Raw genomic sequence first — 15,486 nt, 5'->3', positions numbered from 1 at the left:
GATTCCGAGCCTCAATTCTGGAGTGTTTGCCAGTTTTCCCCATGAGAAAAATCTAAGTGTTCCCTTTGAATTCAAATTTTCTCAGAAGAAACACAATTTTAACAAGAACCGGGTGGCAAGCTGGCTTTCCCAGAAGACAGGGAGCAGCAGGAATTTTTCAGCAGTGCCCAGCACCTTGTGTTTAGCAGTGTTGCCAGGTCTCTCCCCACTGTTGTGCACTGCTCAGGTAGGAGTGTGGAAGCCCTGTCAGGTGTTTGAGACAAAGCTGGCTCTGATATGCTGGACTTACTTTGTCTTCCATTTCTGGTGATATTCACTCCCCTCTTTTCAGTCTCAATTTTTGTGCTTCCATTACAGGGAAGGTCAAAAATGCCTCTGCCTGCGGGCCTGCTTTGTTAAACTTCAGATGTTCTCCAGATGTTCAGCGAGGGGGTTTATGTAACAACAACAGAATTTGGGCCACGTTTCTCTGTTTTCCTCTGACTAAAAGCTCCTCATTTGAGGCAATGCTGATTCACAGCCCTTCATGGGAAAGCAATGGCTGCGGAAGGACGGGATTGCTGAGACTGCTTTACAAGTGTGGTAGGACTCCTGAAACACATACCCAGCTGCTCTGGGGTGATTTTGAACTGCATTTTTAAGAGCCTTTCCTGTGCCTACGACTTTCCCAAGGAGCAGAGATCGTTGCCTTGCCTCTCTTAGCTGTGACAGCCAAATAACTGAGTGTTCAAATGCCTCCTGCTCCTCTGTGGTTTGGGGCTTGCTTTAGCTTGTATTCCCAAGCATGTTTTAGTTTGAGGTTTGCATTATTTAGTCCAATTGCATGGCTTTTCCCCTTAGAAGAAGTAATATTTTATAAGGAGAAAGAATCATGGACAAACAGTAAAGACTGTAACCTATTAAGAAATACGGCAATATGGGGTTGACACACAAAATTAATTCTCAGCAAACTCAAAGCCATGGAGGAAGACCATTTCCTCCCTTCCCCCAGCACGCACTATCAGCATCATCCTCCTCCCTCTCCAGGTAAAGGATTTAGGAAGCTGATGGCCTCCCATAACATTGCACAGGATGAAGGAGTATCACCAAAGCATGGTGCAGCTCTGGGAGACTTGCATGTGATAATTTTAGTATTTGCTAATTCCCATCCATAATTAGGTCCCTTCGATTTTAGAGACCTATGTAATAATGAGACTAAATAAGTTGCTATGGTCTGGCTAGGCTGAGAAGACTTCAATTAGACAAACAATTAATTTATTATCTACACTTAACAGTGCCTTCCCTGGCTGTCCATAGCTAAGCCCACAAGCAAACACAGATGCTCTACCAGAGTCTTGCCCCTCAAAATTTCTCCTCATTGTTTATAGGGGAGCTCAGGTTGGATCCACAGTGTCTGTCTTCCGTGCTTTTCCACAGAAAACATATGTTGTATCAGCAGAGATTCTGGAGAAGGTATGGCAGGAGGGGAACTGCAGGCAGGTGGGTCTCACCAGGAAGGTGAGATGCACTTCTGAACACAGTAAGGGGCACTGTTTAATTTCTATTTCCTTCTTTTTCTTGTTTCTTTTAGTTTCTTGTAGGTGTGGTCTTCCCTGTCACACATGGAAACAGCAGAGGTGCTCCCAGGAGCAAGCTGGGACAGGGACACGGCCCTTCCATTGAGGATTGGAGATGCATGGAATGACTTATGCCCCTGAAGTATTGCTGCAGCCCTTACACCTGCCCACAGCCTGGGCAGAGCAGCGCTCCTGGTCCCATCCATCTCTGCAGACACCAGCAGGAAACACTTCTCAGCTTTGTCATCCCTGTGAAAATGTTGGAGTTCAATATCTGAGACAAAAATGCAGCTGGGGTGTCTCTTCTTGATGGTAATATATTAAAAAGGGAAAATAGAAAGAAATAGCAGAAGCTGGAGGCAAAGCAGAGCCTTCCTACCCTTTACCTTGTATATCTAGAGAAAATTTTTTTTCTGTTTTCTTCACTTTTGGTTATGGCACTTTATAGAATCATAGAATCATAGGACAGTTTGGGCTGGAAGGGACCCCAGAAATTATTTTGTTCCAAACCCCTGCCGTGGGCAAGGACACCTCCTACGAGACCATATTGCTCCAAGCCCCATCCAACCCTTGAATGCTTCCATGGATGGGGTGTAAATAACTCTTCTTCTTTGTTCTGGATGTGTCTAAAGGTCTTGGGAGATAAACTGTTTCTCGAGATGAATTTCCTAGAGGGGAAAAACCACACAAGAAACTTCGAGGGCCGTCTATTGTTACAACATCATCTGATTTGACTGCGCAAAGCTGTAGTAGTCCTGGTACAGCCACAGATTTCAGCCTCTGCCTTAGAACTTTTTTTTTTTCCATAATCTAGAGGCCACATAAAAGATGCTGCCTCATCCAACTCAGGTTTCTTTAGTCACCAAGAATAAGGCATGAGGAGGCCATTAAGTCCGTTTTCTACCTTTAAGGCAGGTTTTACCCCACTCAGAGACCATGTTCCTCCTTCCCTTATGGAGTTATTTATCAGCTGAGGTCTCTTATTTGTGTTTTCTTTTTTCTCTCATGTCCTGACACTCAGTTCTTGTTTTAGGTGTCAGAAGCCTGCAGGAGCACAACAAGGTCAGGCTATGGCAGAAAGTCCAAAGATTTGTTTCTTAATCTTGAGACCTCTACCCATCATAAAGGTGGTGTTGTGACATGGAAAAGCCGTTCCATGGAGCAGATTAAAAACCCAAACTAGACTTCTGGCAAGAATAACCTCAAGAAATTTGTTTTGCACAGTTGTCCTGGAGACTGGGAAGGGATTAAGTCACAAATTGTCTGTGCACAGGCAGCTTTGAAACAACCTTTGAGGAAGGCAACCTCTGTTTTACATGTGGATCAGTAGAACACAGCTGGAATTATCCTCAAGCTTCTGCCAGCCAGCAGCAAATAATTTTTTAAGCTGAAATCTGACCTGTTATCCTGGAAAATATGAGCCTCAGAGAGCTCCCAGTCACAGAGGCGAGCCCAGGAGAGGCTTGACAAGAGGAAATAAATAGCATCCTTCTGCAGAATGAAGCTGAGGAGGAGAGACAGCCTGCCAGACCTCGTGGTGCCCACATCCCGCAGATGTGCCCTTCCTGGAAGAGGTTGGATGGGGCTTGGAGCAAGCTGGTCTCATGGAAGGTGTCCCTGCTTATGTCATGGGGGGTTGGAACAAGATGAGCATTAAGGTCCCTTCCAATCCAAACCATGGAGTCAGTTCTTCCTCAGGTCTGCTTCATTTTTTCATTTCATTGAGGATGCTCCCTGCTGGCTGCCAGGCCGAAAATCACTAGAAGTTGGTAGTTTCGTTGCTAATTCCTGCTTGCCGTTTGCATGACGGGTAATGCTCTTTGATGTCATTCTTGCTTTCCAGAAACAAGCTTTTGTAGTGTTAGGAGTGGGGGGATTAACTCCTGCTGGCACGTTAAACCTCGGGTGCTGGTGCACACCAGAAGGGGAATTCTGCCGTATCAGAAATGCCTCTTCTGCAGTGAGACCGAACTGAACCAGCCCACCTGCGTGGCTCATGCTGCAATCCAACGATGTCAAGGCCAGCCCTGGCAGCCAAAGTCTTTGCCACAGAGGGCAGCCAGGGTTTCAAGGCATGTCCTGCATGTAAAAATACATTTGCATTCTACAGAAGCGCCCTTCGCCTGTGCTGGTGCTGCCCCGGGCCTGGCCTGAGGCAGGCGTAGGACAGGCCGCAGGCAGTGTGGGCCTGAGCAGGCCATTTTGGAAGCAGGCTTCTCCTCACAGCACAGGCCTGGTGTAACGAGACCCGAAAGATCCTTAAATTTGATTCTAAGGTTGCCCCCTTCAGTTTTTCTCTGTCTTTCTTTTCTTCTGCCCTCACAACTGAATCCCATTCCCCTGAAATAGCATTTTTCATGGCTTAAGAGAAAGCAAGCAGGGCAGGAGTAAGCGGGAATAACCTAGGCCCCACAGTTTTCGGTGCTCCAAAAGTAGGGGGGAAGGTGTATCTGTCAGACGCCGACTGGTGTTTCATTCCTGGCTTGGCTCTAGAAAGCAGTTCAAACCTTCATAAACATGGAAGTGCTTGTCTATAGCTTCTGAAATCCCTGCAAATCCCTCTCTCGCCCTAAAATAATCCAAACCCTCGGGAGCCACAACATGTTTGCTCTTTCATCTGAGTCGTGCTTACTTCTGTATAAATGGGAAGTTCAGCCTGGATTATTTCTCTGGATTTCTGATAGCACCACTGGTGATAAAAAGATCCCTGCACACCCAACTATGTTTTGGTTAACGTGAGGGCTGAGCACAGTTACACACGGTATTTTCCACGGGACTTGAAGTCCTTGAGATTTTTCAAGGCAGCTTGTAAAACCAGCATGTTGCTTTTCTGGGGCAAGCCTGTCCCGGATAAATCCCGGGCCATGAGCTGCACACTGCCATTTTTTCCTGGCTCTGAGAGCCAGAAGCACTGGGCACGTAATGAACAGGACACAGCCGAGGGCGGCTGGATGAGCCCCATCTGGAGCTCCACAGCTCCTTTGAAAAGTGTGTCAAAAGGGGTCTGGCATGCAGGGGAAATGAGAACATGTGGCAGGTTACTGTGCCTGAAACAAGCCGTCCTCACAGCAGCCCGGCTTGTGCCTCGAGGCGTCGCAGGGTCCTGCTGGAAGTGCCATTTACTGCTAGGCAGGAGCAGGCTGGCCTTGCACAGGTTTCCCTCTGCAGCAGCCCTGGGCCTCACAGCTGCTGGGGAATGTTCAAAGAAGGGACTCCGCCATGAGGATGGGGAAGGAGAATCTGACTGAAGAGCACCTGAGGTCACTTGGTTTGTTCAGCTGGAGGAGACTGAGGGGAGACCTTGCTGGGATCTGCAGCTTCCTCATGAGGGGCAGTGGACGGGCAGCACTGATCTCTGCTCTCTGTGATCAGTGACAGGACTGAGGGAACAGCTGGAGCTGTGTCAGGGGAGGGTTAGGTTGGATATCAGGAAAAGGTTCTTCTCCCAGAGGGTGGTGGCGCGCTGAACAGGATCCCCAGAGAATGGGCACGGCCCCAGGGCTGCCAGAGCTTCGGGAGCATTTGGACAATGCTCAGGGTGGGATTTTTGGGATGTCTGTGCAGGGCCAGGGTTTGAACTTGATGATCCTTGTGGGTCCCTTCCAGCTCAGGATGTTTGTGACTCTGTAATTCTATCAAACACAAATTGAGTGACTCCACTCCTCATCATCACAAGGGGATTTGGGATTTCTTGCAAATTCAGGGTTCCTTGGTTTCACATTGTATGTTTTTTTGCAGGGCCTGGGAAGCCCCTTATGGATGTGGCAAGACATGGCCAAAAACCACTCTGATGGTAGATGCTCCGTGACTGAATGGTGAGTCAACCATGGCATGATCCAGGCATTGCCACATCCCAGGAGCTATCTCATAGACTTTAAACAAGGTGGTTGATGAAGATATTTGAGTAAAATTTGTTGTTTGTGATGTCTGGTGGGTTGTTAGGTAAAGACAAGAGCTGGAAAAATATTTTGGGAGATATTTTGTTAGTGGGGTGCTGTAAAGCAAAGAAATTACAAGTTTGCCCAAGACCAAGACTGTAGGAGACGTGGGAACTGAACCTCTCTCCTTTGATTCCTGAATGCAACAGATTGTGTAAAAGCAGGGCCAAGAAGTGAACATGTCTGGAGTAAAATTATCCAGAGCTGTATCAGACAGGTCAGAGGGTGACAAACTGGTCCATACGAGTCACCAGTTATGCAGTGAATGGCTCCTTAGGATCCCAAGAGCTCACACCACCCTTCAGCTCTTGCAGAGTGTTACGTATTAGGAAGAAGTTCTTTACTCAGAGGATGGGGAGGCCCTGGCACAGGATGCCCAGAGAAGCTGTGGCTGCCCCTGGATCCCTGGGCTTGGAGCAACCTGGGATAGTGGAAGGTGTCCCTGCCCATGGCAGGGAGTGGGAATGAGATGGGCTTTAAGGTTCCTCCCAGCCCAAACCATTCTGAGATTCTCTGATTCTATCATTTTTATGCTATTTTTCATAAGTTTGCATAGTTGAATCAAGCCTGTGACCATTTTGTCTCCAGTTTGTTTTCAGTCCCGTGACCGTGATAGCCAGATTAGAAGCACATGTTCACTGTGCAGTTGTGAAATTGAAACTGAAATGCTCAGTTGACCCCCAAAGACTCTTTTTGTTTGTTGCATTAAAGTTAATGACTGCTTGTTCAACACTAGATAGGACACATGTGCTACATCAGTAAAAATAGATTTATTGCTGTGCACATTTTTTCCCAGGAAATTTGCATCAAAATGGTCCAAAAAGACCCTTGAGTTCTATTAAAACATTTGAAATGCAGTCTTAGATGTTAATCATTCAATGAATCAGAACCTAATAGCTTTTACTGATACCTTAAGAGAAATTTAGTAATCAAGTGATTTTAACAGGACAAGAAGTAACAGGCACCAACTGAAACACAGGAAATTCCACCTGAACACAAGGAAACTTTTTTTTTTAGAATAAGGGTGGTCAGACACTGGACCTGGTTGCCTGGAGATGTCATGTGCTTTCCATCTGTGGAGATGCTCAAAACCCTGGACACTGTTCTTGGCATCCTGCTCTGGCTGACCCTGCTGGAGCCACAGCTTTGGACCTGCCAGCCTCGACCACTTAGCTGTGACCCTGCTGGTCCCTGTGTCACCAGAGGCAACAGAAAGTCCTCCCTGCAGAGTCCTGGCTTAGTCAGGGTTTCAGAGGGTTTCACGCTGCAGTCCCAAGGCACTGCACAAGGCAAAGGAAAATTTTAGAGGGATCGTCTCCCCTCTTGAGTGCATCACCTTGACTCAGAAAGGACTTGGAAAGTGTGGGTTAATGTTTATAAGCTTAGAAATGGTTCCTGACTTCTTATTTCAAGGTAAGCCTGCTGGATTTAGGACCACCCCTGCTTCAGAGCACCCAGAGCCAGGCTTCAGGAGCTGGGCGTCCCCTTGCTTATTGTTTCCCAGTGTCTCTGTGTTTCTGGTCACCAGGCTGTATCTGGGAATAGTGGAGGAGTGGCAGGGAGCATCTGCATGGTTTTTGTCTGTGTGAAAGAGCAGCAGTTACAGAAAGTGCAGGATCTTGTGCCGACTTTGCTGCTTAGTCATCCTGCAGTAACTGTGACTTGGCAGCTGGTCTGATCCCGTCCCTTACAAACGTTTCCATTTATGGCTGGGATTTTTTATTTCCCTTTGCCTCCAATGGCCACACAGCTGGAAGGCTTCCAAAAGGGAGAAGCCATGGGTTTACATCAGGAGAAACCAGCTGGGTATATTCATACCTTAAGGTTGAAGCCTGTCTCCCAGGAACACACCACCCAGGATGCTCCAGGGATTCCTTAAGGGATCGTTTTGACCCGAAGCGGGTGCTCTGCCTGTCTGGTGGCAGGAGCACAGATGTCATTGTGGTTGTCAATATTTTCCTTGCCCAGGGCTCAGATAAGCTGGGAAGGAGAAAGCTGCAGCCATGTGACCTGGTTGTCCCTGCGAGCAGCTGGGTGCCGTGCCTGGTCCTGCCAGGGACACGGGAGAAGGGGTGGCCATGAGAGCAGATGCTGGAGACCCTCGGGGCTGTGCTCATCCCGAACGGCTCCTGAGTGCTCCTTGCTGGCCTCTGGGAAGAGAGGATCTGGGACTCAACATGTGGGATCCAGGTTCCCTCCAGGCGTTACAGATGTGCAGGTTTACGCTGTGCTCTGCTCCGGCAGGCCAATGGAAAAAAGCATTCCAGGCTTATGAAGAGCTTTAGGGCAGATAAAGCAGAGTCATGACCCGAGCTGGAAAAGGGATGTGCCTGCTGCAAGCTTAGTGTCGTGCCTAGAGCTGGAGCCTCTGGGGGAATGGCACTGGGATGCTGCACCCCATCTTGTGACTTGTCTTGTGCCAGTTCCCCATGTCCTGCCCACATGGAGAGCACGGATCAGTGGCCTGAGAACAACTGAGGAAAAAAATTCAAATAATTTTTCTCGCCCACGGCACCAGATTGGAAAAATAACTTATCTTTCATTTAAGGCCAGATTCCAGCAAGGCACTGAAAACTCTGTACTTTTTGCTCCTGCTCCATCTATTTTTGTGGAAATTTAGTGTGTGAAAGAGGTGGCTGCAGGTGGGGTTAGACTCCCCTCCCAGCCCTCCTTTTTTTACAGAAAGGGTGCAAGGATGGGAGCACTGACCTGGCAGCCTCCTCAGGTTACAGATAACCTCACCATGTCTGAATTGTTTCCTTTCAAACCTTTGGCTGGGTTCTGGATGTTCTGTAGAAACACGGGAATTCTGGAGAAACCTTCTGCAAACAGAACATCGATTTTTTCCAGCCAGAAACGCCTAATCTCTGCCAGAGCTGATTCCTCCACAATCAAAGCATTCAGCTCTCCTGAACAGGGAGTCATCACAGGAAGAACAAACACGGTGTTATTGCCAGGACCTGCTGAGGGAAGTCCTGTCTACAGCTCTTGTTATGATAAGGATTCAAGAACAGAAGATCAGAGCCATTTAAAACCACCCCATCACAGTGTAGAATCCCTCACCTTCATCCCTAATTCCCAAGTTATCCCTTTCCCAAGAGATCAAGTCCTACCCAGTCTTTTCTCCACCCCAACAGGGAGAAGGAAAGGAGAGAAGCTCAGAAAGGAGTGAGACCCCAAAGTGCTCCCCCCAAATCAGAAGCCACACTGGGATGGATCCTGTGCCGAGCACCTTCCTCATGGCCTGGATCTGGGACCTTCACCTCCCAGGGATGGAAAGTCCAACTAGCGATTTAGGGGGTCCAAGGAGCTGCTGATGGGGCACTAGTGGGGAATCCTGGTTGGGAGGCAGCACTGGAACTGCCCCCAGAGAGAGGAGAGTGACCCCACCACCACGCAGAGGGGAACCCCAACACTTAGCACAGGGAAATGGGGAGCTACGATGGAACTGGGACACTGGAGTGGGTGGGATGCAGCTGATGGCTCATGAGAGAAGGCTTCTGGAACACACGGTGTCCTGTGCAGGGCAGAAGATCTTGTGGAGGGATATGTGGAGCAGTTGGTCAATCCTGCTGTTCTGAGGGGCAGCCCCATGGAGTGACAGGGCATGGAGACTGCAGTAGATGAATATTCAAGTGGTGGATGTGTCCTGGGATGTCTCTTCTGCACAGGGAAGGGATGGAGGTTATTACAGGGCCTCCACAGGGGCACAGAGTGGAGATTGTCTCCTATGTGTGTTTAAACTTGTATCACCTTCTTAATTTTTGGTGGTTTGTAGGGTGAGGGAGTTATCATGTCCCACCCAGATGGTCCATGAGGAAAGGTAGCACCTGTAGAGCGTATCTGTTAAGGGTGTGATGATGATAAATGACTTTGTCATGCAGGAATGATACAAACACGTATCCGAATGGCAGCCCTTAAATACGTATTCTCCTGAAATGTGGACTTTGGGCTCCATGAAAGCAACTCCCATTTCTGGCAAAGGACTCCGAAGTCACACGATGCTGTTGAAATTGGGCCTGGGGCTGGGGCTGCTCACAGGTGTCAGCAGCTCCAAGGCAGCAAATCCAGACTGTAATCTTTGCTGGCACTTCTGGTTCAGGTCCTGTGTGCTCCAGCCATGGATTTTCTTGGTGGCTACAGCATCTACTCCCAAGGCTACTGAGGGACAAAGACAGACCTGGCACCTCCTGTGCTCCCACACCTCTTCCCAAAGATTTCAAGAGCAAAACCCTGGACCAAAGGCAAGCTTGCTGTTTGCTCCCAGAGGCAAATCAGGACAGAGGCTTTGCCAAACCCAGCTGCTCTGTCCTGCTGCCAGCCCTCGGTCCTCCTCCAAGGAGGTGTCTGTCCACTGTGGTCTCTCGATGGGATCCGAGTGTTCTTGATGAGATGCCTGGAGAGCTTAATCATTCCTGGTCTGGGGTTTTCTGTCAAGCACTCCTACAGCCTTCAATTATCTGGATTCCCCAGAAGGGATGTGGGAGGCTGATTTCCCCACAGGGCTTCCAGTGGCTCCTGCAAGTCCTTTCTTCCCCCATCCCTGCTCCAGCATCCTTTCTCACTGTGCTTGTCCTTGTGCCTCCCCGAGGGTGGGGTCTGCTGGATCATATCTCAGTCACAGACTCACCTTTTCTCTCTTTGTGTCTGACAGAGATGTGCTGAGCAGACAGACCGTGGGCTCTGCCTTGGAGGCAGCGAGGTGTGCAAAGGTGAACCTGGGCTGCTCCTGGGGATGCTCATGTTGGCCTGAGCTCACACAAGTTCAGCTGTTAAACCTTGAAGCTTCTTCTCCTGTGAGCAGGCGAGCTTGCCACAACCACTACCACAGGTTTAGGAGAGGCACAAATTATTTACTTCATGACTTCATAGCAGAGTACATTTTTAATTCATTTACAGTAGTTCTGCTGCTGTCCGAAGACGTGGGTAATGCCAACCCTTTTGGGACCCTTTAGAGTGGTGCAGGGGAATTCTCAATGTAAAATGAATCTCTAGCTTCTATGCCCAAGAAGACAATTACAAAAGAAATGAGTAATGCATGATTTCTTGCTCATTTCTGTGTCTCTCTTTGCATTTTTATCTTTGTAGATCGAGGCTGCCAGAGCCTGGATGGAGGAGGGACAGAAGGGAGGGTGAAGAAGTGTAGGCAAAAGAACTGTAGGTAAAATGAAAAGCTGCAGGTAAAGGAAGAACAGTAGGTAAAGAAGGACTGTAAAAAAGTGTGTGTAAAGGAGGTGTATGTAGAACACAGTGAGTACATGCCTGCACTTTCCCCTCCTCGCTCTTCATTTTGTTTATTACACACTGAAGCTGGAAAATCTCAACCCTCTTTGGACTGGAGATAAGCATTCCAGTTCCACTGGCAACCCTAAGGAAAAGGAGTATAAACATAAGATGTTATTTACTGCGTGTGGGATCAAAATGATTCCATTTGGTGTTGGAGGTCGGGCTCACGTTAATGCTGCAATTAAGCACGCAGACTTTCAGTTACCCTGGTAAAAGGGGATGTTGCATCTCCGGCAAAAATATCTTAACTTCCTTGTGACCCTGATCTCTTGGCTTGATTTAAGGTACCATCAGAAAGAAGTCCAAGGAAGGATGGAATATAGCTCTCCTAACTCACTCTGCAGAGTATTTGCTTTGTCTCAGGGGAATACCAATTTAATAATGAATTTTTTTTTGTTTTGTTTTGCTATGGGTTTTTCGGGGCAGTTTTTGTGTTACTTTGTAATAACACCTTTGAAATCGACTCAGACAAGAATCCTTGTCTTAACACTGATTACGTATCTAATTATATTGCATTTCTTACATGCCTGAAACTCCTGTTCAAACTGCTATGGCACTTGGTGCAAATACCATTTTTCTTCCCAGTGATGGGAGAGGGGAATTTTTTATTGCCGTGTTGTATTTGGCCAGGAGGACAATTCATTACGGAATTCTACATTTCTTTAGCATAAAGAGAGCCACGAATGGGATGAGGGCCTTGTTTTGTGTTGGAGCGAGAATTCCAGCATGTATGTAAGGGAAGGGGAGGTGTTAAGTGTCATGCCAAAAGCACAAGCAACACCCTGCTATACGTGACCCAGAGGGCTGCTCAGGGTTCCCTGGATCCACATCAAATACGTGAGAAGCAGCAGCCATGGAGCAGTGGAAAAGCTCAGCAGCCCCAGGAACAGCAGCTGGGTGGCTGCCCACCACCCTCCCCAAACAGGGATATCTGGAGAGTGGGGCAGCTTCCCGCAGCCTCCACCCCTGTGGAGGGAAGCAGGTCCTGAAGGGCTCAGCACATAAAGCCAGGCCAAGGAGGGCTGGAGACAAGCTGGGATTTTGCTTCCTGAGTGTATGGTTGAGGTGGACGCAGATTTCAGGGGTCTCACTCCGGTTCTGAGGCACCTCTGTGTGTGTGTACCTGTGGCATACACTGTTAGCGAGACTTGAATCAGCTGCAAAATTTTGGGGTTCCAAGTTATTTTGCAAATTATTATGATTGCAAGTTTAACCTGTGAAAACTTTGGCCCTGTATTCAGGTCAGGAAAGGGGTGACAATGGAATCCCTTGCTCCAGGACTGCACTGGTCTTCCAGAGAGTTTGGGGGAATGGAGTGAGTAGTCAGACATAGCTCCCTACAATGGCAGAAGCTCATTCCTGAGCCTCCCCCCACCTCTTGAGAGGAGATAAGGATTAGGGGTTTTCAAAAACCTCAATTTAATGCTTTGTCTTGATGAGTATCTTTAGTAGCAAGTTGCGATGTTGAAATCACAGATTTTCTTTTAGGACCTGAATCACAGGTCCCTAAAGCCAGCAAAACCCCTCTCACTGGTTGCAGTGTTGGGGTTTTTTCCGAATTTCCTTTCTAATTCCTCTTTACAAGTCCCACTGAAATGGGAATTACACATAATCCGCCTCAAGGATTCAGCTCCATACAAGGGCTGATGTTGGAAACACTGGTTTAAAACCCAAGGGCAGAATATCGTGGTTGCAGAGACAAAGCTGGGATTAAAGACACGATTAGCATTTCAAATAAATCAGCTCAATTACTGACCCCCGAGGAGGCTTTCCCTCCTGAGGGAAGTCACTGGAACCAGGGCCAGCCCCCTTCCAGCCCAGCAGCCCACACTGATATATTCCCAGATTCAGAGAAAAAGCCTTTTTTCCCTATCTGCCCCCTTTCAGCCCCCTCTTTTCCCAGGATAAGGCACTAATTAATTCCTTTCCTTTCTATTTATACCCGTTAGTCACTGCAAAAGTGTCCCCCATAGATTTACAGTTCGATATAATGAATATGTCTTGAGGGAATATTATTCATGCAATTAGCTGAAATCTAACAGAGAAAATCTCTATTTTATTTGTAACCTTAGCCAGAGTAGTCATTTCATGGTGGGGAGGGGGGGTGGCTGTAGGCTGTACCTCCAGGCTCCAGCAAATGTTTAGATAGGAAGAAAAAATGAATTTTCTTTCCTAGGTCTGTACATGGCGTTAAGGACCGTGGGTGGGGTGGGATGGGATGTGACTAAGTTTTAAAAATGTACTTTTTTTTTTTTTTTAACCATCACTAGTAAAAGGCTAGGAAGGGGAGTGAGGTTTCCTCTATAAACTATGTGGGTTTTTTCTCTTAATTTCATGGAAACACCACTGCAAGTTTTTCCTTCTCGTTTCTCTGGTGACAAGAAAATAAAACAAATGCAGCTGGGTCATTCTGCTCTCACTGTATTGCACCACGAAGCCCCAAAGACACAGACCATGTGTTTTAACTCTTTTCCCTCCCTACTCAGGGCTGCAAAACTACAGATGGCCTGAAATCTCCACAGAGATATCTTGGGATTATCCAGCATGTGCTCCAGACCACGGAGGCATCAGCCATCACTCTCAGGTCCTGCCCTGCCAGAGAGCTGGAATGCAGTTGCTTCACTATGCAAAGGTTCTTCTCCATGAGTCAACAAATTTGGGACTCAACTGTCCTGACTGGCTGCCTGGAAAAAATGTGCTGCAAGAGGGGAAAGCATCAAAAAGCACAGATTGGGAAACTGGTAAAAGGGGAAGTATTCTGGGAGAAAGGGTTTCAGCCCATCCTTTCCCCGCTCTGTCTCTGCTCTCTGTCCACCCATTTTTCATGGAGTCGTAGAATCTCCCGAGCAGAAAGGGACCCACAGGGATCACCCAGTCCAGCTCCTGGCCCTGCACAGACACCCCAACAACTGCACCCTGTGCATCCCTGAGAGTGTTGTCCAAACACTCCTTCAGCTCTGGCAGCCTTGGGGCCACTTTCCTGGAGAGCCTGTTCAGTGTCCCACCACCCTCTGGAAGAAGAACCTTTTCCTAATATCCAAATCCTAAACTTAAATTTTTTGCTTGTTGTCTTCACATAATGATCTTGTGTTGGTGCTGCCTGGCATCTCTGGGAGAACCCTGGGCACCCTTCCTTTCCCTGGCATTGAAATGCCTGAGATGGCTCTGCCACCCCCTGCACGGTGGTGAGGAGACCCAGAAACGCTCTGGGACTTTGCCCTGCCAGAAGGGATCAGTCCCAGAAGAGGCTGAGCCACCATGGAAAAGCTGACTTTAGACAATAAGCTTGGACTGAGGAACTGAAGGTACAATATTTATAAGCTCATAATCATGGCCTCAATTACTCCAAAGACCCAAAGAAATTGTGCAGCTTGGCACAGGAGCATCCCTGCTGTTTCTTCAAGCTGGTGTTCTCAAACCCATTCCGAGAAGGGAAGTGTTGAGTCGACGGGAGATAAATCTTGGAGCAAGGGCCTCCACACTAGCAGGGTTTAAACAACCATTTCAGGAGGATTATTAGAACTCATGGAGAATCAGGCTTTCTCACCAGTGTATCTAAACAGTGCAGAGTCCCTGGGATATCTTCATCCCCTAAGGATCTTGAGCTCTAACAAAAAAACACAAGACCACAGATACAGGCCTGTGCCTGGCAGAGCTTCAAAAGTGCTGTAGGTTGGGAAAACCTTGGAGCTGTTTAAAATAAAATTCTAGAAACTCCAAACAGTCCTTCCTTATGTGTTAGCAAACAAAAAATTTGCAAGCACGCAAAAGCTGTGTATAAAAACTGGGTGCTAAGTAAATAAGAGCTGCAAGAGCACAGGGGACTTAAAAGTTAACACTGGGATATTAAAATAGGAAAAAGTACGCAAAGCCTCAGATTGCACTTGTGTGTTCATGAGGACTCTCTAAACATCCTGGAGCAGTTGGCTTTAATGGGCTAAATCCCAGGAAATGCTGCTAAAATATGGTATCAAATGAACATTTGCTTTTTTCTTCAGAAAGATCCCCCTTTGTGCCTCATCTTACCGCAATTTGAGAATGTCAGACTCAGTGGGGGCTGTTGCTCCTGTGCCTGAACTGGGTTAATCTAGAAAAACTAAGTTTATTTTCTTTTCTTTAGTATATATGTGTTCCTTTAATAGATGTCTTCTCCTGGGCAAGATCTGCCAGAGATGCCTTGGAGTCAGCCAAGTCTGTTTTGGGAGGATGGTCCAGCACAGGAGATAATTGTAGTAGGATTCTGATGGAGAACATCTGATGAAGAAGAGGAGGGGGATGAAGTTTACTTCAGGCACTTGGAGAAATCCTTAGAGCCACAGGGAAAGCAGTGTGGCTGGGCATGAGCACCACAAGAGGTTTCTGGAATGGTTTGAAGGCAATTTCCTGATGGAGCTGATGAATGAACCAACCAGGAGAGATGATCTTTTGGACTCAGTACACAAACACAGGGAAGAACTGGCTGAAAATGAGAAGGATGGAGGCAGCCCTGTCTGCAGGGACTTCAGGGGGTGAGAGTGGTCACCAAAGCAAAGAGCAGAATTACAGCCCTGAGCCTCAGAGGGGCAGGGGTTTGCCTTTGGGGTGAAGGAATACCAACACATTGTACAAATTGAGCTCAGAAGTCACAACCCTGGAAGCGTCCAAGGCCAGGCTGGACAAGGCTTGGAGTGACCTGATCTCGTGGAAGGTGTCCCTGGCAAGGGAGG

The 15,486-nt window shown here is 47.7% G+C and overlaps 1 long non-coding RNA gene across 2 annotated transcripts; it reads left to right on the top strand.

Annotated features, from left to right (window-relative positions):
• Positions 1–1,115: 1,115 nt before the first annotated feature.
• Positions 1,116–13,700, top strand: LOC108448927. Of its 2 annotated transcripts, none has more exons than XR_001865012.1 (3): positions 1,116–1,868; positions 5,295–5,371; positions 13,267–13,700. It is a non-coding gene; the product is annotated as an uncharacterized LOC108448927 (long non-coding RNA). The 2 variants fall into 2 exon arrangements; XR_001865013.1 differs by lacking the exon at positions 1,116–1,868 and adding an exon at positions 3,198–3,366.
• The last annotated feature ends 1,786 nt before the right edge of the window (positions 13,701–15,486 follow it).

The sequence above is a fragment of the Corvus brachyrhynchos genome, unplaced genomic scaffold (assembly GCF_000691975.1).
Source record: "Corvus brachyrhynchos isolate BGI_N302 unplaced genomic scaffold, ASM69197v1 scaffold79, whole genome shotgun sequence".
Lineage (NCBI taxonomy): Eukaryota > Metazoa > Chordata > Aves > Passeriformes > Corvidae > Corvus > Corvus brachyrhynchos.
Note: the sequence above shows the minus strand (reverse complement) of the source record. Positions and strands in the feature narration are given on the sequence as shown.